This window comes from Salarias fasciatus, chromosome 8 (assembly GCF_902148845.1).
Source record: "Salarias fasciatus chromosome 8, fSalaFa1.1, whole genome shotgun sequence".
In the NCBI taxonomy this organism is placed as follows: Eukaryota; Metazoa; Chordata; class Actinopteri; order Blenniiformes; family Blenniidae; genus Salarias; species Salarias fasciatus.
In genome coordinates this window covers 21,141,239-21,162,046 of record NC_043752.1, presented here as the reverse complement: position 1 = coordinate 21,162,046, position 20,808 = coordinate 21,141,239, and the positions used below count along the sequence as shown (strand labels likewise).

General features: G+C 49.5%; 1 long non-coding RNA gene across 9 annotated transcripts in view; it reads left to right on the top strand.

Annotated features, from left to right (window-relative positions):
• The first annotated feature begins 415 nt into the window (after nucleotides 1–415).
• LOC115393248 (uncharacterized) overlaps nucleotides 416–20,808 on the top strand; it is a 22,947-nt gene continuing 2,554 nt past the window's right edge. Inside the window, exons 1-3 of one of the 9 annotated variants that reach the window (XR_003931930.1) lie at nucleotides 6,907–6,918; nucleotides 19,773–19,777; nucleotides 19,836–19,837. This is a non-coding gene — a long non-coding RNA (uncharacterized LOC115393248). Of the gene's footprint in view, nucleotides 453–733; nucleotides 739–6,879; nucleotides 6,919–7,386; nucleotides 7,394–8,798; nucleotides 8,805–12,007; nucleotides 12,015–13,415; nucleotides 13,431–15,531; nucleotides 15,558–17,417; nucleotides 17,422–18,544; nucleotides 18,548–19,772; nucleotides 19,778–19,835; nucleotides 19,838–19,865; nucleotides 19,873–20,733; nucleotides 20,741–20,808 lie in introns of those variants that run through there. The other 8 variants (XR_003931932.1, XR_003931929.1, XR_003931927.1 and 5 more) reach the window with 8 other exon arrangements.

Below are 20,808 nucleotides of genomic sequence, written 5' to 3'. Positions count from 1 at the left end.
TGAGGACTGAGGACCAGAGGACTGAGGACCAGAGGACTGAGGACTGAGGACCAGAGGACTGAGGACCAGAGGACTGAGGACTGAGGGTCGATCTCCGGCTGTGAGTAATTAACGCCGCCGGCCACTCAGTCGGTCTCCTGCGGAGACGCGGCTCGAACTTTGGGGAACTTTGGGGGAAGTTTGGTCATTGAGAAGCAGTTTGTGTTTATTCCGGCGGTTTTGGTTGGGGTCGTTGGGAGGAGCGCTCGAGCGTCGAGTGGCTTGTCTCCTGTTGGGGGTTGTGATTAGAATAAGTGCCGTTCTTTGACACAGTGCTGCGGTTCTAGTCAGTCCATTAATCGCCCCTGCTGATTGGTGCTTATCCGTAAAGCGCAGGGGCAGTATCTCTTTGGAAGAGACAGGCTTGGTACAGAGTGGTGGCCCGTGCGGGGAACCGCGCACCTACCGGGCTGGTGCGGGGCTTAAACGGTGCTCGGGGCGCATCTTATGTGCCTGATCCCAGAGCGCTGCTGTATACAGCGCTTTGTGTTTAGGGTTTTTTGTTTTTCCTTTTTACGCACGCGCATCACAAGCGCACATTAGCGAGCAGGAGCAGGTACAGCTCACTCCCTTTTCTCTTCCAAGTAAACAACATAATACACGGGCTGGTGCCTGACACACACTCTCCAGGGGCGTTCCTAAAGCACGGAGGCCGCACAGCGGAGGGCTGCAGCAGGCAGGGGTCGGTCCGGAGTCCCGGTCCGGAGTCCCGGTCCGGAGTCCCGGCCCGGAGTCCCGGCCCGGGAGAGTGTGGAGACGCTGCAGGGAGGGAACAGGTGGTAGGAGAGACGAGCAATGGCGGGAAGAGCTGAAACGGTGTGAAGCCAGAAGCCGTCTGTCCGGGAAGCCCACCAGGTCCTCCACACCTGCCGCTCCCACGACCTCCGGACACCTGCTGATACTGCAGCCACAGTTCCACCTGTGGTTCCCTCCAGCCCACCCCACCCCACCCCACCCCACCCAGCTGTAAGCAGATTCCCCAGGTGGAGTCGAGGAGTTCTGCTGTCGATCTGAACCTTCATGTGGCTGAGTCCAGTCGCAGGGCTCCCCAGTCAGTCAGTCCCCTCCTGGGCGCTCAGCAGTACCTTCTTCATGGTATTACAGTCATCTCAGCGCTGCAGGCGACCCGCCCACGAGAGCGTCCTGTTTTTGGGTTAAAGACAATGTGGCATCTCAATAATGCCTCCCCAAAAGAATGCCATACTGAAAGAGTTGGGACACAAATCATGTGGACAGAAATGAACCAAAAACTAAACTAATTCATTGACATTCATTTAAAGTTAAATACTCATCACAAATCCCAAAAACCTGTCAAATAGAAATGTAACATTGATTAAAAGCAATTAACACTTATTAAGCTGCTTTCACAAAGCAGGTTAAAGGTCAACGACATTGCCTAACCCAGTGAACCCAGCGGTTCTGGGAGGTTGAACACCTCCCTCATCAGAAAGGGTCTGAGCTGTGTGTTTCAGCATTTACAGTATGAGCAGAGGGACATCCTCCCCTTTTACAGTCCCCACATAAAGACACCCCGTCTCCATGGAGACGGAGTCGGACACTGGCCAAACATTCCACCTTGGGAGCCGTTCTAAAAAAGTTGTGTTTTCAGAGCCTCTGAGCACTGCAAAGTACTTACAAGTGTGTGTGTGAGAAAATTTAGCATTTTAGTTTCAGATTTTTATGGCGATGAACCAAATTTTGGTGGCACACACACAAACGCACGCGCGCACACGCACGCACGCACACACACACACACACGCACACACACACAGCTGTGTACTGGCTGCCACAGAGCGGGTCGATGGGACAAAGACGTGTTGTTGGGAGTGTGACGAGGAGCTGGATGCTGGACCATCTGCGGCGGGCCGGGCTCAGCAGGAGGACGGGGAAATGAGGTCAGCCCGGCGTTTGAAGCTGGCAGGCTGCAGGCAGACGAGGCACCATGCCGGGACTGGAAGCTCACATGAAAGGCAATCAACCAAAATAGCCAAATATTGTTATGAGGGTGTGGATGTGTGCTGCTCAGTCTGGGGGCCGGGAAACGGAGCCAGAATGAGTCACTTTGTCTCTGCTGTGGAGGAAACCTGTCGGTGTGATTCCCAGTGTTGGAGTCTGTGAAGGAACAGCAGCTTCACCTCAGCTGACTGCTCACATGACAGCCCGTCGTTTTTATGTTTTCCTTACAGAAAAGTTTCAGCTTACATGGCAACATTCTGAAAACAGCATCTGGTTACACGTCAGTGACAGAAACACTGAGAAGCATGTAGCTTTCATGTTGGTCCTCCAGTGGGTGCTGGTTTTTTTTTTCTGGAATGAATACATTCACTATGCGGAGAACAACACACTCTAAACATTAGCAATGGGAGAACATGGAGAGCAATACACTCCAACGGTCCAGAAGGGGCGGCGACCCTTACAGCCTATTGGTTATTTCACTTGTGAACAATTCACATTAAAGATCTGATCTGGATCTCAGCTGTAAAACAGTCTCACACGTTGAACCATCAAAACATGAAATTAAAATTATAGATCAACTAAGTCTCAGTTCACTTCGTTAACGTTCAGATATTGAACAAAACAAAGTAAATCCAACATCAGACGCTGTGCAGTGACAGCGATCAGTTGGCAGCGAAGCGGAGAGGATTACAAGAGGCTATGCTCGTGCTACTTCAGCACCACGGACAGCGCCATGGATTCATCATTTACCAGCACCTGCTGATGAGCCACCACCACGACGACCAATCGGCCAGTTCAGCACCATGGACAGCGCCAAAGCCTTCTCCAGTAACCTGCTCAGAGCTGGGTCAGATAAACCAGCAGGGTGGAAACGGAGGACAGAAGGTCCATGAATTCAGCGGTGATGGATGACATGCAGTCTTAATAGCCTGAATAATCGAGTCACACATGATTAACGGAGACGGGACAACAAGCAGCATGTGTGACCTGTTGTTAATGTGGTAACCAAGCAGACACGGCGGTCCACATCAGACCGCTATGAAAACCCAAGGGACAGAGAGCCAGCGTGTTCCCTGTGTTGATAATGGAACGAGTTACTGAAGTTGTATTCGTTCACCGGTGGGGAGTTTCACTCCAGTCCAGAAAAAGTGCCAATAAAACTGTATCCAAACCAGCAAAATATCCACTGCAGCCAACACAAAACGTCCACAGTCCATAAAAAACAGTTTGAACATGCTGATCTCCAACGTATTTCTGGACTGTGTACAGTACCGTGGCCTCATGTCTCAGAGCATCAGCTTCCTCTACTGCACCCCCACAGTCCTGCCAGCAGATTCAGGGTTCAGGACCAGAAGTAAGACTGAGCAGAATTTCTGCTGTCTACATGGAGACAGGAACAGAGACTTTCCAGAAACGGTAAATGGACTAAACTTATCTCGCACTGTTCCTCTGAATTAACAGACACCAAAGCACTTTACACTGCACGATCACATTCACCCATTCACACTCACATTCACACACCAGTGGAGGCGGCCGCCATGCAAGGCGCTCAGTCCGTCCACTGGGGACAATTTAGGGTTCAGTGTCTTGCCCAAGGACACTTTGTCATGCAGGCAGGGGGAGACAGGAATCAAACTAACAACCTCCCGATTATAAGACGGCCGCTCTCCCCACTGAACCACAGCCACTTACACTGTTGTTTAGGTTATTTCAGTAAGTTCCACTTTTCTGAACAGTTGGAACAGTGTCATCCAGTCCTGGAGAAAACAGCCCTGTGTTTGAGTATCGGTTTGCTCGTGGTCACCGGTCACTTTGTCAGCAGCGGTTCTGACTGTCTTTGGGAACGAGGAGGGCACTGCATCGTGTCCGGCAGCGTGGCTCCCTGGTCCACCCTCAGAAGGCAGCAGGCGGGGGGAGAGCTGCCGTGGGAATCCACTGAAATGTTCCCAAAACTAACCGGGTGTACGATCACAGCCAGCGCTCATTCACATGCACACAAACCAAAACTGCCAGGGACTTCCACAGCGTAGTAAAACATCTGCAGTCTGCAATTACAATCTGTGTGTGTGTGTGTGTGTGTGTGTGTGTGTGTGTGTGTGTGTGTCTTGCCCTCCGTCTCTTGCTTCCCTCCGGTGTACATGACAGCAACAACGAGGACAAGCTGTTTCCCCCCTGATAAATATTCCCACACAGCAGCTCTGACAGGCTGGCTGCAGCCGCAAGACGGACAAGGTGTGTGTGTGTGTGTGTGTGTGTGTGTGTGTGTGTGAGAAAGACATGAACAGGCTGGCGTCATTTCACTTGGAACAAACTCTTCTTTCCAACCTCTCTCTCTCTCTCTCTCTCTCTCTCTCTCTCTCTCTCTCTCTCTCTCTCTCTCTCTCTCTCTCTCTCTCTCTCTCTCCCCCTCTCTTCGTCATCCTCCTCCTCCTCTGGTGTGCATCCAAACAGAGAACACGCTGAGATATTTTTAGGGTATCAGATGAGGGAGAAGGAGCTTCTCTTTCACCGGACACAGGGGATTATGTTATATTTATTTATTTTTATCACCTTTCATCCCTCTCTTTTTATTCTTCTGCTTTTCTCATAACAGTTCTATTTTTAGTCATCCCTATTATGCATTTCCACAGAGTTACCTGTTCTCGTCCTCCCTAATTGGTGGCATTACTCTTCAACTCGCTAATTCTCCTTCGGGAGTAGATTCCTTCTCTCCAAATGAATCGGTCTCGTTTTTGGGAACTGATGGGGTTCAAGGCTCATGGTGACACATCAGCTGTGGGATTCAAACCTGCTAACTCCTGGTCCGCGTTCTGGTCCCCGTTCTGCCAGAGCGGCTGAATGCAGCAGTGTGAAACAGGAAGGAGCAGAGCTGTCATCAATATGCTGTTTGTCTCTTCATCAGATCAATTATTAAGGACGCTCACCATGAACGTCAGACGCTAGGAAACAGAGGGCTGATTTGAGGACTTTTACAGGAAAAGAATTAAATAGAATTAAACTGAAGGAGGAATGGGACATGACTTAAAATAAAACTCAAATTATTTACAAGTAACTCAGAAAATATTGAGATCAGTAATAATTCTCATTTTCAGAATCCTGCTCAAAGTGAAGACAATGAATCAAACGGGGAGAAAAAAAACTATGAAGCAGTGAGTTATTAATGTAGGACTGTGTTCACATGAGAGTCCAGAGGAAACTCAGCTCTCCAGAAATAATGTTCTTTTTTACAGAAACGGCAGAAATGCTGAAAACAATTAGCAGGCCAGGTTGTCTGTAATGAAACATACACACACACACACACACACACACACACACACACACGCTGCAGAGAACAACACACTCTAAACATTAACACTATAGAACTCAGACATCCATCTGGACAGAACACCAGGTTGGATTGTGGTTACGGTGACTGTCGGCTCCAGGATCTGGACTGGAAGCAGGACTGGGCGTCACCACACTCTGGAGGAACATTGTCCTGCTTGTCCGTCCACAGCTGTGCAGTGTGTGTGCTGCAGCAGTGTTTTGAGCCAGAGTGTTTTCAGTGGCTCTGACCACGGCTGTCTTTATTCTCCTCTTGAAACCGTTCATCAGCGGGGCCTAATGCATGCATTCCTTCACATTCACTCAGCTGTTATTTCAATGTTGTAATTCCATGAAGGTTTCATCTGTGGATGGAGAGCAGTCCTCCAGCGGGTCCTCTTGTCTCTCATGTCTCGCATTATGAAGCAGTCTCTACACATCTCATCGGCTCTGCCCACCTGGGCATCCCAGTCTCAAATAAAGGCAGCAGCAGGAGGAGATTCAATCTCTTCCTGCTGCTAAGATTAAAATCTGTTCGGACAGTAAAAGGCTTCAATCATACCATATTGCACGCCCCAGCTGCCGAACAGGACAAGGGGAAAAGAAAAGAAAAAAAGTTTAACTGTTTAACTCCCGTTTTGACCACTGTCTTAACTCATCCATAAAACTTCCTAAAAACAACGATTTATCATCCATTCAGCTTCTCTCCTCTTAGCTACCTTTGTCAGGGTTCTGTACTCCTGAAAGGATTGGTTCCAGTATCTTTTGACGCCTCCTTGGAGCTTTCTTTTGACAGCGTTCGACTCTTTTTCATCCCGTTTCGCGGCGGCCGTGGTGGGGCTCTGCTGCCCCTGCAGCAGGTGTAGCGATTCGCTCCCACTGCAGGTAACGAGTGGATTTCCTCCACACGCCGCTTCCAATATGCAAGGGAGTGGAGGAAGATTCTAAAAACTGACATTTACAGCTGAAATCCTCATGGTTAACACGCAGCCTGCTATCCACAGCCGTCCTTCACTTCTTCTTCTGAGCAGGACAACCATACAGACTCAGACGGTTAACCAGTCATTAATTCATCAAACTCACACAGAAAATCAGAAAACAGAAAAGCTGCCGTTATTGTGAACATCACCTACATTACCCACAATGCCTTGTGTCCATTTGCACTGCTGCAGCTTTAGTTGTTTAAAGAAAAAAACATTTTTTAATTTAATGTCGTTTTGAATATTTTCCCTTTAAAGAAAGTGATCAAGGTTTAGGTTGCTACTGCTGCAATAGTACGGATTATTCAGTGGGAATACATGCTGTGGCTCTGGAAGAGCAATTGCTGACTGCACAAAAATAAAATAGAATGAACTGTTGAGCTTGGTTTGTGCAGCCAGTGCAGATCGTTGCAGTCCAGGTCCTGATGCGGGCCTCAGACGGGTCCCTCAGCTCCTCACACGGTCAGGACCAGGAGCTGCACTGCTGGTTAAAGGTGAGAATAGCCTGGACTTGTTTGGGCCGCTGTCGGGCCATCTTGCCACAAAAGTGTGTTTTTCATTGAAACTCTGGGTGTTGAGGGGTTAATTAGAAGCAGGAGGAGCAGAGCCAGCGCTCCGGGCAGCCATCGCCCCCGCCGGCGTCACATGACTCCTCTGCTGCTTCTGAAACATGGAGACATGCTTCAGCATTACAGTCCAAAGTGTGGTCTTCTGATTGGCTGACTGCAGACCAACCAGAAGACACGCTTCCACCGCCTTACAGCAGATAAAACTCTTCTGGGGCCAGAAGCCTGAAGACGACAGCTTATTTCAGCTGCTCCTTATATTAGGGTCCATTTATGAAGCTCCAGAACAGAATTTAAAGTCTTCGGCTCTTCATTCTTGCTCTCGTTTTAGCAACTTTGTCTTTATTTATTTAACTGAACTATGTTTAGTGGCTGCAGATTGTTTTTTTTTTTTTTTTGCTTTAGGTTTTTTTTATTTTTAGTCATTTTTATCAGTTTTCAATTATATACTGTACTTTACTGATGTGTGTGTGTGTGTGTGTGTGTGTGTGTGTGTGTGTGTGTGTGTGTGTGTGTGTGTGTGTGTGTGTGTGTGTCAGAAGCCTCACTGTTGTTTTCCCTCTGGACCAGATGCTGACGGTGTGACAGAGCCTCACAGACAGACGGATCCCATCAGCCACAGTAAGACTCTGTTCCTGTTCTGTACTGGAGGTACTAGGGGTACTGGAGGTACTGAAGTTACTGGAGTTACTGGAGGTACTGGAGGTACTGAAGTTACTGGAGGTACTAGGGGTACTGGAGGTACTGAAGTTACTGGAGTTACTGGAGGTACTGGAGGTACTGAAGTTACTGGAGGTACTAGGGGTACTGGAGGTACTGAAGTTACTGGAGTTACTGGAGGTACTGGAGTTACTGGAGGTACTAGGGGTACTGGAGGTACTGAAGTTACTGGAGGTACTAGGGGTACTGGAGGTACTGAAGTTACTGGAGTTACTGGAGGTACTGGAGTTACTGGAGGTACTAGGGGTACTGGAGGTACTGGATTGGTTTTATTTCTGTTAAAGAGGAAATGAAGAGCTGCTAGTTGTTCCTGTGCTCACACGGAGCAGGTCGGTGTTGGATCAGGGTGTTTTGGTCTGCCGGACTGAGATCCGGGTCTGTGGAGCTCTGAGGACTCCAGAACTCATTGTCATGAGAAACCAGTTTGATCTGGTTTGATCTCGATAAGCTGCTGTGTTTCCTGCTGGAAGCCTCCAGGGACGGGCATCCTCAGGTAGACTGTGGAGCTTCACTCTGCTCAGTTGATACTAAGACCAGACCGGAACAGACCTGGGGTGGTCTGCTGCTGGTTCAGACCACCATCATCATGTTGAACGCTGCTGCCTGGGATGATGGGCTCTGAAGTTCTCCCAGTCTGATTTCATAATTTTTCCAAGCCGACCTTCCAGTGGCAGCTTCCTTTTCCCTGGTGAACATTTAGCGTGTCCTCCGCCACGGTTTGCTTTAAAATTGCGATAGAGAAAAGATTACATGTGGGGGAGAATGTAGCTGATACCAGCTGATAGCCTGATGCCTTTAAGAAGGAGCTCACCCAGAACCAGCGGTTCAGGCGTTTATTGATCCATTCTCAGGTCAAACTGCTGTGATTTTGTTAGTGAAGGTCTGTTCTGCTGTACTGAAACCCTGAACGGCTGGAAGGTTTAGAGAAGGCCTCTTTAAGTTCACCTGGAGAGGTTTGATGCAGTTTAAGTTCATCTTAAGATTTCACCTGAAAGTGCCTTGTTGTTGTGAGGAGTCCGTCATACTGCCCGTCTAGAAATATTTCCCAATACAGTCTCAACATAAAGTCCTGTGGAGCCGGCTGGGGACTGACAGCTGATTTACTGCTGCTTCACAAACAACACAGTTCAGCTCAGCTCAGCTTTATTTCTGAAGTCTCAATTACAACACAGTCTTTTCACTTTTACATAGAAAACCCAGCAGATCCACATGAGCAGCATGAAAAACAGGAAAGACTCCCGTTGAACAGGAAGAACCCTGCAGAACCAGGCTCCGAGGAGAACCCTGCAGAACCAGGCTCAGAGGAGAACCCTGCAGAACCAGGCTCAGAGGAGGAGAACCCTGCAGAACCAGGCTCCGAGGAGAACCCTGCAGAACCAGGCTCAGAGGAGAACCCTGCAGAACCAGGCTCAGAGGAGGAGAACCCTGCAGAACCAGACTGAGAGGAGAACCCTGCAGAACCAGGCTGAGAGGAGGAGAACCCTGCAGAACCAGACTCAGAGGAGGAGAACCCTGCAGAACCAGGCTGAGAGGAGGAGAACCCTGCAGAACCAGACTGAGAGGAGGAGAACCCTGCAGAACCAGGCTCAGAGGAGGAGAACCCTGCAGAACCAGGCTGAGAGGAGGAGAACCCTGCAGAACCAGAGTCAGAGGTTGAGAACCCTGCAGAACCAGGCTCAGAGGAGGAGAACCCTGCAGAACCAGGCTCAGAGGAGGAGAACCCTGCAGAACCAGGCTCAGAGGAGGAGAACCCTGCAGAACCAGGCTCAGAGGTTGAGAACCCTGCAGAACCAGGCTCAGAGGAGGAGAACCCTGCAGAACCAGGCTCAGAGGAGGAGAACCCTGCAGAACCAGAGTCAGAGGTTGAGAACCCTGCAGAACCAGGCTGAGAGGAGGAGGCTTTCTGCTATCCTGGTTGGGGTGAGGGGACACAGAGAGGAGGAGACAGGACAGACATACATTTCTTGTCTCGACATACAACTCAGGACTCGCTGTGAGTTCGCCTGTTGGTGGACACTCCTCCCAGTGACGTCCTCCTTGGATCCGTTTTTTAATGTTGATCTTCAGGGACTTTTGGTTGGTGAACAGGTTTCATACATGTGTTCACGATATCACAGAGGTGTAATTCCTTCATGGATCAGGACCAGATGGGAGAGCCGAGGCCAAACCGGCAGTGTTCGAGCTAAATGTCCACTGCTGGAGCGGAGACCGGTGAAGACCCCGGCCGGGTTCGTGGGTCACGCAGCGATGCATGCTGGGCTGATAGTGAGGTTTCTGTTGGGTCACCATGTCTGCCTCCGTCAGCTGTCTTCTCCTCGACCAGCTGAGACAGCTCCATGAATAGAGATGGCCTCACCTCGTCCCGTCGGCTCCGTCCAGCAGGCCGACGGCTGCTTGGCTGTAATTGCTGAAAGTGAGACTGACAACACGGGATGGAGAGAAAGAGGAAGCAGAACCAGCAACAGCTTCTGAATGACTGGAGGGAAAAGTTGTGAAAACTCCGAGAGGAAGTGACTTCATGTGTACTAGCTTGGTGGGACGGAGACAGTGGACAGCAGGAAACGGTGCGGTACTTCCTGTCTGGAGACGGTGGAGACCAGTGTTGGGCAAATTACTTCAAAAAAGGAATTAGTTATAGTTCCTAGTTACTTCTTCAAAAAAGAGACTGAGTAAAAATATCTGAGCGGGTGCTGCCAGTTCGGTTCATGACTTTGTTGTGGACTGCATCTGGAAGCGCTCTGTGCTGCTGATGTGCTGTCAGCAGAATTCTTCCAGCATGGCCGTTCTTCAGTGGAAACATCTTGAGGAATCGTGTTGAAGGACGTGACGAGTGTTGACCAGCGCCTCAACCTCTGTGGTCACACACAGGCTTTCACGTCTCTCTGCTTTTGTTTCATGACACAAGACTCAAGAAAGAAAAGAGAAATATTTTCCACCGGCAAACATTTTCAGTTTTGTCTTAATGTGTTGAAATCATGAAGTATTCAACTCCTGTGTTTTATGAAAAAACATCAAAGTCACACTGTTGTGACTTTTTTTTGACTTATGTTATTTTGCTCTATTTTTGTCTGAGAAAATCAGCAGTGGTGTGAAAGGTTGACATTCCTAGATATTTCATGATTTGTAGCTAAAAACATAAAGCATCAGCTGAATCAATTCCTGCTGTATTTCCTGTTCAGGTCTGTCGTTACTGTTTTATTTGTGGAACAGTGGCGCTCCGCTGGACGTGTGAATTGTCCTTATCAGCACAAAGCAGTTTTTCAACATTTTGCCACATTTTATCACAAGAAGGAGAATCTCGACAAATCAAACAGGCATCAGAGGAGCTGACCACCGCAGAAGCTCCGCGACTCAGCAGCAGTTTCAGAAACTCATAAAAGTCTGTTTAATCCTGTATTCAGAGAAACGTGAAGCAGCCAGATGAAGGGTTAATGCAGCTTACACCTGAGAAAACGGCCATCGGTCAGCGTTCAGCAAATTCTGGGAGAGAATGATTGTGACTCCACAAAAATGAATCATATTCATTCCTGATCCAGTCATTCGGGAGTGGTGCTTCCAACTCGTCCTAAATTCCTGTTATCTCTCATGTTATTGTATCTCAGGCTCTCAGGGACTTTTCTAAACAGCCTCGGCTCCAAACCTCATTAACAGAAACTGCACCCACAACATTTGGTGCTTGTGCAATAACTTGTAAACACATTAAAAATTAAATTTCACCTACAGGCTTTGAAGCCGGATGTGCATTTTAATTCACAGGCCTCCCATTTTCTATTGGCTGTCCCTGGAAAAAAGGCCCTGAAACCCAGATCTGAATATGTTCAATAAAAGCCGGAGTGGAAATGAGTGTGCTGCTGGAACTCAGTGAAGGGAGGACTTCCAGGGCTTTAAGTCTGGCTGGCTGAGGAGTTTCTCAGGATTTCCAGACGACACTGATGTGTTGTGCTGAGACACAGACAGCAGGTTAAACAGGCTGATGACAGAATGATGTGACAGCAGGACAGGAACAAGGCCTGTGGAAAACAGAACCAGTGAAAAACTGATAGGTGGAAATAGATGCCCATTCATGTATTTTTCCTGGAGGTGAGCAACTAATATAAGTGGCCTCAAATAATTCTGACAGTAACGTTTCTTTGTTTTTTAACAATCCATCATGAAGCCTGTTCAGATGGACTCAGAACACCGAGGGTTCAGATGCAGGCGCAACGACCGGCAGCAGCCACTGGGAGGAGCAAGTGACACCATCACATCAGTCACGTCACAGCAGGAGGGAGGAGACAAAGACCTGCAGACCCCCATGAGGCCCAGAGTCTCTGTAGACCTGCAGACCCCCATGAGGCCCAGAGTCTCTGTAGACCTGCAGACCCCCATGAGGCCCAGAGTCTCTGTAGACCTGCAGACCCCCATGAGGCCCAGAGTCTCTGTAGACCTCCAGACTGCCATGAGGCCCAGGGTCTCTGTAGACCTCTAGACCGCCATGAGGCCCAGATTCTCTGTAGACCTCCAGACCACCATGGGGCCCAGATTCTCTGTAGACCTCCAGACCACCATGAGGCCCAGGGTCTCTGTAGGGTTTTGAGATGCTGCAGAGGCAACTGAATGCCTCCTTCCACAGGGGACATCCACGCCTGTCACATGTGGCACGAATGAATGAATGAATGGAGGGATGAATGAATGGAGGGATGGAGGGATGAATGAATGGAGGGATGAATGAATGGAGGGATGGAGGGATGAATGAATGTGCTGTGAGAACAAGCGTGATTCATTTCTTGTCTCGGTACTGTATCTAAATGCTGAAATGAGACCGTTTCAGGTGGAAATGCAGAGTGGCTGGTAGATTTCAGAACTCAGACACCACCCTGGTCCACACTTGTGTTTCTGCATCACAGTAACTCTGAAGATGGTTTCTGTGTGCCAGACAGGACGGTCTCTTCTCTGTTCCTGATCTAGTTTGAACCTTCTGGATGGAGAGAGGTGGAAACAAAGACCGGCCCATCCAGAGGATAAATCTCTGCTCAGACTGCAGGGTTTTCACTGAACTCTTGAAGTGAGTCTTTGGTTTGCTGTTTTCAGGTCCATTCAGGTCCTTTAGCTCCTCTTAGTCCTCTTCTGGTCTGCAGACCACATGTTTGACCCCGTTTGCTTCACCTGAAGCCGAGTCCTCATGTTCTTCCCCGCGTCCTCGTCTGGATGTCTTCACTGCGGTCGGCTCTGAGGGGTTTAATACGTCCTCGGTGTGCTCAGGGTAAAGTGCTGAGTCGCCGGCTCATCTTCCTGTTTGTCATTTACTCTGAGATTTCTGTTTGCCTCCAACGTTTGAACAGCAAACTCCATCTCCCTTCAAAGCGGAGCTCCCCTCGCTCATCTGCATGTTTGAGCTTCCTCCCTGCTGAGCGCCGGACCGGCAGCTCCATCGTCGCCTCGCTCTCCCTCCTTGGTCTTTGTAAATTGTGCAGTTAAAGCGATATCAGCGTTTTAATGTTGACACAGTGGGACGGAGCCGGCGGTGGCGGCTCGTGTCCTTCCACAGCAACGCTCGCTTCTGAAAGACAACATCACACTTCTATTCCTCGCTCGTCGCACCGTGCAGCGGCAGGCAGAGGAACCCAGTGGCGGCTCCGAGGGGGGCCATCTGGCTCTGACCGGGAGCAGTGACGCCACTCCATGATGAACTTCATCCACTCATCAGGGCCGCTCCCCACGCTCCCCTCTTCCTTTAGCCTCAGGAACACCAGGGAAGCTGGTTTCTGGCTGCGTTTCGCGGCTCTCAGCCAGTTCTGACTGTTGGTAAGACTGTAGCTCAGAGTGGCTGTGATGCCGGTGCTGCCTCCACGTTCAGTACCACTCAAACGCTCGTCTGGCTCTCCAGGTTCAGACCTGTTCACTGTGGTCTGAACCGGATCCTCTGGGAGACCCGTTTTGGTCCACAGGCCATATGTCTTACACCCCAAAACCTGTAATGTTTATTAATATAATATTTATTGAGAATTTGACTTTATTTATAGGTTGACAACGGAAGCGGACAGATTGAGAAAGTCCTCCATAACCCAACATGTGTGCGCTGCACATCAGACCATTCAGGAGTGGATTAGAGGAGGATGCTCCGCCCCGAGGGGTCCTGGAGGAGACGGCGTCCATCACCATTAGCCTGAGGTCAACGCTGACCTTTCCCCAGACGTTCACCTCCCTAGACCCAGACCGGTCCTCCAGTCAGACCAGGCCAGCTCACAGCCGGTTTACAGCCAGTCAGGCAGGCAATACGATGCTACACAATAACAAAACATGTCAAATGTGGAAATGTACAAAGGTGGAAGCACAGAGAAGAGTCTGCTGTCATGTCGGGGTTAAAGGTGTGCGGCGGCTGCTCACCAGCAGGGGGCATCTGTCAGCCCGCTCCCCTCCGCCCGGGCCACAAAGGCCAGTCACAGAAACTCTCTCCTCACCGAGCAGCTTGAAGATCAGAGAAACGGAGCCCGTCAGGGTTATGGTGCCTTCACCCTCAGATTCTGAAGCTTCAGGAGAACCAACACATCAGAGCAGAACAGCAGGCCTGCTTCTACCAGGACTCTTCATCGTCCTCCGACTCTTAAGGCCTGTTTTTCAGCCTCCTGCTCGACCTGAGCAGAACATCTGGATGAGTAGTGTTGGTCACAGCAGGAAGCTCATTCCTGTGAGGTTTTCACAGAAGGGAATCAGGATCAGTGTTACCAGGGACGGCTGGTCTAAATGAGCTAGCAGGGCTGAGCCCTCCCAGCACAAAAACACAGCTAACACAAAAATGATGAGAAAATTATTTTTTAAATAACTTTCAACAGATTGTTTTAAGTTTAGATAAAACCAAAGGCAGCAGCACCAATCAGTCCAAAGGAAAACAGAATCTCTCTAAATGGGCTGGTTTTTTACAGCCCAGCAGATACATTCATTTCCTTCTTGTCAGTGATTGACAGGTGTCATGTCCCGCCCCCCGTGGTTTACTGAGCGTTTTGAGCGCTGCCACTGACTCTTGACCAACAGCAGCGAGTTAACGCAGCGGGGCTGCTACTGGTGCCAGATTTGGGAAGGAGACAGAAAAAGTCCAGCTATGGCGGCGTCAGCAGGAACCAGGTGGATGATTTGGACCGATTGATGCTCTTGCCTCGCTGTCTATCGAGACGGACTTCATCCAAAAATGACCAGACTTCAGCGACATGGTGATTAACCTGTTTGCATCCCAGAAAGGCGTCGATGTGAGCTTCTTTTCAGATAAGGTCGGCCCACGTCGACCTGTTGAAGGACGTGACGCCTGGTTTTAGCTGAGGTCAGCTGCTGGACTGAAGACGTGTCTGGCTACATGTCACCAAGCAGCTGCAGCAGGCTGTCTGTGGGCTGTCTGAAGCTGGCTGGAGCACGTCTGTAGCGCATAAGTGGGTGTGTGTGTGTGTGTGTGTGTGTACAGAGCGAGAGAGTGTTGATGTAGAGCACTGAAACAGTACAGTGTACCTGTAACTGATGTAACTGTATCACAGGTGATGTTGCTTCAGCAGCTCTGCTAACTATTTAATCAGTATTATGCTAGCACTTGTAGCCCCCCAACAAATTTCACCACCAGCCGCCACTGAGTGTTACTGTTTACTGTAAATTCAACAGTAACAAAGTTTTTATTTCTGCCTACAAAAAAAAAAAAAAAAAAAAAACAGTTTAGAGTGAAACTCCTTCTGAATTATGGGACACACACCCCATTGAAAGAGGAATGAGTCAACTGAAGTAACATCTGATGTGAAAGAAGACGGTGAAACAGTGAACCTGAACATCCTCGGAGATGTTTCAGTTCAGGGATCCAGCTGGAACCAGCAGTTACCCTCTGAGCAAACAGCGGTCCAACGCACGTCTGCAAGTCCAGAACAAATCCTGTTTACACAGTGGAGCCGCCAGCCTTACTCTGAAGAGATCCCCGAGACTTCCATCAGGACCGGGATCACAGCGTACGGCTCGGAGCGGCATCCTTCCCTCTGCCGGCGTCACAGACCTGCCTGAGCAACACAACAGCTGAACAACAACAATACAGACCAGCAGGCACAGCTGCAACAACAGACCACACAGGAGCAGTTTGACATGATGACAATAGAGAAAAGGTTCAGGGAGGATCCTTTAAAGTCCTGCCTGGGCTCCATGTTGCTCTGAACCGGTTCCTCTCTGTCTGCAGTTCCGTGTTTCCAGAACAGTCCCTGATTGTGTTGTGGTCGGAAACCGTCCGGCGGTTGTGACCCAGTACCAGCTGCTGGGGGTGAGGCTACTCCGAGCCAGGCTGTCGGCTGGAGGCGGTCTGCCGGACTGGGTGTGTTTGGAGCAGTTTGCTTTTCTCTCTTGCTGAGGCCTCCCTCCACCTGCTCCGCCCTCCATGAGGACACGATCAGAAGCAGGCTCTCATGAAGGAAGTCACTGGCGTACAGAGGGGAGGAGGTGCACACAGCACACACATCAAACACATACACACTAACACACACACCTGATGGGGAAGCAGAGCTGACAGGTTGATATTCACACCTCAGGAATTGAGGAAAACCTTCCATCATTCACACCAGGTGTGACGGTGCAGAACTGTCCCTCTTCCACTGACGTAGAGCCGACCGGGCGGCGGCGGCGGCGGCGGGAGAACACACTGCTGGCTGGAGCAGTTCTGCCTGCGAGGTAGTGTGTAGCATCGACCTGCACACTGCACTGTGTTCACGCACACACCAGCAAGACATGGAGCCGTGAAGCTCTTTAGCATGTAGCATGTAGCATGTAGCGTGACTCGGAGTTGCATGCTGAGCAGTTAAACTCCTGATCGTTGTCACTCCAAATGTCTCTTCTGGTTAAGCTGCTGGTTAACTTTCTAGTGTTGTCCAGCCGTCCTCCTCCTCTTGATATTTTGACAGAAGATAATTTACAGTCTTGCTTTTGCCCTTCTCATCAATATTAAAAAATCTACAAACCGCAGTCATTCCTCATATGTGATATATATAGCTTATCAATATATATATGTAACTTGTCAATATGTTGTAAAAACTTATCTGGAAGTTTTAGAAGCTTCAGGGAGTTCATGGTAGCTGAGTCTGAACACTCGGTGTAGGGAAATGCTCAACGCCAGATGCTAAATGCTAAATGCTAACCGCCAGAGAACTGCAGGACCAGAGAGCTTCCCATTTCAGCAGACTTCAGAATGTGACAGAGTGGCTGAAGACTGAGATTAAAGGCATCAATAGATCTCAGTGCTCAGGACATATTTCAGGGACACACTTTAAAATAGTTTGTGCTGAACTTTTCTTTTGTTTCACCACTTTGTGATTAAGTCAAATGTGTATTTCCTCCAAAATGAAATGCCACAATACAGATGATATAAACCTCTAAACGCTCGTTATACAGCTCATCTGGCAGATGAATGAGTTTCCACTGAGCAGGGAGATGACCTGGACAGAACACCACGAGCTGACGCTGGTTCCTCAGGAGGAGCTTCATGTCACAGACAGGGAGGAACAGCATTTTGCAGGTTGATAAAATTTCGGCTTGTTTTCTCAATATGTGGCTTGCTTTAAAGGAGCACAGCGCAGTTTGCTAGTTTTATGCGAAACAGCGCCCCCTGCAGGCCTTAGGCATAACTGTAGCTTAGTGAAAAGCTTGTGTCTGTGGCTTGTGCCCATGTACGTGCACACAAGAGGGGAACTCCTTCCTCGCTCTTTTAGCAGCGCTCTGTGCTGGAGCTGTGGCAGTGCTAGAAGCCGGTCTTTTCTTACTTTCTGGAAGCTCCATCCTCAGTGCTGCTCAGTTGTTGCTGCTAAGCGTCTGGCGGAGTAATGGCGGACAAAACGAAACTTAAGGATTACCAGGCCAGCGGGAGGCGCGTTACGTCAGGCTCAGAGCGATTCGTACCCGAATCACTCATATCGCTGTGCCTTCAGTGCCCTGCACAGGACAATAGGAGCGACTGCGATCTTGCAAAAATAGCTCTTGCTGCCCATCAGGCAAAGGTGAAAACATGTGTGGGTGTGAATAGTTGATAATTTAATATTTAAAACTGTGCTGTGCCCCTTTAAGAAGCTATTGACACCCATTTCCAAACCCCCGATGCGCCACTCAGCAAGATAAATGAGCCATGTTGTCCATATAACACCGTGAGCCGCCCTGCTCTGTTCGGATTGGCTGGAATTCACCACATTCACTGATTTGATTGGTCAGTTTCTGTGTGGTGTGCGTGGGCGTGCCTGTGGGTCAGCCAGAGAGAACAGTTTTTAATCAACAGTGTAACTGCAGTACGTTGGATTGAGGTGTTTGGTTGCTCATGTTTCATGTTAGTATTGGAGCCAGTTTCACTGCCGGCCCTCTTTCTTTATTCGCTGCAGCTCTGTGCTCATGATGTGTTCTTTATTACGCAAATAAGAATATTACGGTTTTAACATCAGTTTCTACAGCGTTTGAGGATTGAGCTGCTTTCTACTGAGTTGGGCGGGTTTCACGTCATGTCTGGGCTGGAAACAGCGAGGCTGATCTGGCAGCCCTGGCTGATGTCCGGACTCCAGCAGCCCCGGCTAGCTGTCCCGCCTTACAAACACTGAAACCACAGAGAGCACTGGGCGGGAGGGATGGCTTCCAGACACAGCGCGAATAAAGTGCAGGTCGCGGCGTTGGCAGATCTCTGGTGACGCGCCGGACCGAGCGGTGGTCGCTCAGGTGTCACGCCGGTGATGAATCTGCCTGTAAATGTCACTTCACGGCGGCGGAGGCCGTAAACAGAGCTGACCTGAGCGCCGCCGAGAGGACAGCGATCCCGACTGCCGACTGCTGCCGGAGTGTTGTGACAGTGCTGTCGCCACATGGCATTTATTGGCGGGGTGTTTTGTCTCCCTGAGTGAACTTTAAGTCTCAGACATAAATCATGTGTTGTTGGCGGTGATGGGCGGCGTCGGCGCGGCTCTGAGCGCGTCACGCCACATCAGCTTTCCTTCCTCTGACATCGCTTAATGCCAGCCGGTCCGGACATTATTCATATTCCTCCATCAGCAGAGACCTGCAGGTGGAAACGGCATGAAGCTTTCACACTGGAGGACGTTATTCACCTCATGTTCACATTTCAGTCCATTTCCAAAAGAAAATGACAATTGCATTTAAACATCAACCTAAAAACTCTTATTTTGTAATATTGTGCCTGAAAGTTTTTTCTTTCAATATGTCTCACTTTTATTTGAACTAGTTTTTTTAATATTTTTCCGAACTTGCAGGTTAACTTAACTCTCACATTTTGAGCAAATGTTTTAATTAGAATATCCCCACTTTTCTCTTTTAGTGTAGTTTTACATAAAATATGTTCATGAATCTGATCAAGTTGTTGAATCAGTGTGACTTTATTAACTTTTGGATCTGAAGACAGATTCAGCATGAAAGCAGCTCAAACCCCCGACATCAGACCCTCTCAGGTTTCAGGGAAAAGAAAACCATCAACAACTGTAAATCCTACTCCTGTTCCTCGCTTTGTCTCCCTGGTGCTTCATTCATGTGAATCGTACTGTTTCCATGCGTAGCTGAGAGAAGTGTGCTTGTGACGGTAAGGTTTGATGGAAACGTTGTTTTCCCACCCGTCGTGCACGTGGCCCTGGATTTAAAGTGTGAAGCATCCTGCAGTGTGTGGCTGCTCTGAGGACACACACTCAGCTTTACAGACAACACGTGGACACACCGGGAGGTTGGAGACATTCCCCGGAGGACACATCCCTCTGATTCCACACGCCTCTCTGCCCTGCTGGATCAATGTGGCTCCATTAGCTTCCATCCAGTCAGACCTGCTCACAGGTTTGAATGCTAAACGCTGAGAGTACCCTTCTCAAACCACGATTAGAGCGCCTGTCAGAGGTCCTCCACCAGACAGAGGTGTCCTGCGGGAGGGTTGAAGGGATAAACCTGGAGTGAGGACGACGTGACGGTGACCAGCAGCTTTAAAGAGTATTTCTGTTTTTCCAGGCTGTCAGATGAAGGGCCGATGGGTCGATCTGTCAGAGCCAGAGCAGGAGGGAAATGTCCGTGCTGAAATATTCATAAAGGCATTGATACCCAGAACATGTCGATGCGTCTAGTTGCTGAATGGCTGTCAGTGATCAGTAAACACAAAGAAAACGCTTCAGCTTGGTGAAACCACATCTGTCCGGTAAACATGCGGCAGGTGTCCTGAGATCACCCGTTTCCTGAAACCAGTGGGAGAGAGGCTCCGTGGCCGATCAGGATCAGGTCTGGTCACTGGTCAGACTCTTGGAGGTTTTCTAGGTAGCGGTCATTGGGTTGGTGGGTTCAGGTGAAGTCGGGCGGTATTTGGACTTGAAGACGGCTCCGGACTGGAAATGAGTGTTCTTGTCATTGGTAAGTGGAGCCGGCTCTAACAGGATGCCATCAGCAGCCCGAGATCCAGAGATCAGATCCACACCAGGACTAATGGAACCTGATGTCCATGACAGGCAGAGGTCCTCCTTCAAAGACAGACTACTGAGGAGCTCCTGTTAATGTGTGTGTGGCTCCAGGTGCTCCCTCACTCATTCATCAGTCCAGGAGTCATCCTGTGAAGGTGACTGCTGGAAGCCCGGAGGCAGAGACTCTCTTTAATGCTGATATTCTTCTATAAAGGGAGAAAAGATGTCCTTTAAATTACCGGTCAATAAGTCAGGAGGAAGGCAGCTTCTCATTCCAGCTCCCGACCAAACACTGCGCTGCCATTAATGTCATTTTCAACCGATAATTACTCCTTTTACTACGTTAACACCACTTTATGACATGTAAGAGGACTGCTGAGCAGATGGGAGCTGACACACACACACACACACACACACACACACACACACACACACACACACAGAGTTTAGGAGCTCACCTGCTGCTGTGTTTCTGCTTCGTTCACCAGTTTTACAGTTTTGTGGTCATGTGATAGCTGACGAGCAGAGTGTCTCATCCTGGTTCAATCCTGGCGTCCGTCGTCTCCTGAGGGTTTTAGCTGCATGGTCTGGGCGGTCCTCGGGGGGGGGGGCGCTGCTGCTCAGCTGGTAGTCATCTTCAGGGATGGATTGATGGAGGAGACAGCAGATCTGAGCTGTGCTGCAGACGTCTTCAGCTGTGATTCACCTGCAGCTGAGAGGCCCGGGGGGTCTGCTTCCCTGCAGCCCGAAGTCCAGAGAGAGTCTCTCAGTCTCTGCAGGTCCAGTAGACCAGACTGTGCAGGTTCAGCCCAAAGGCAGCCCAGCAATCAGAGCAGG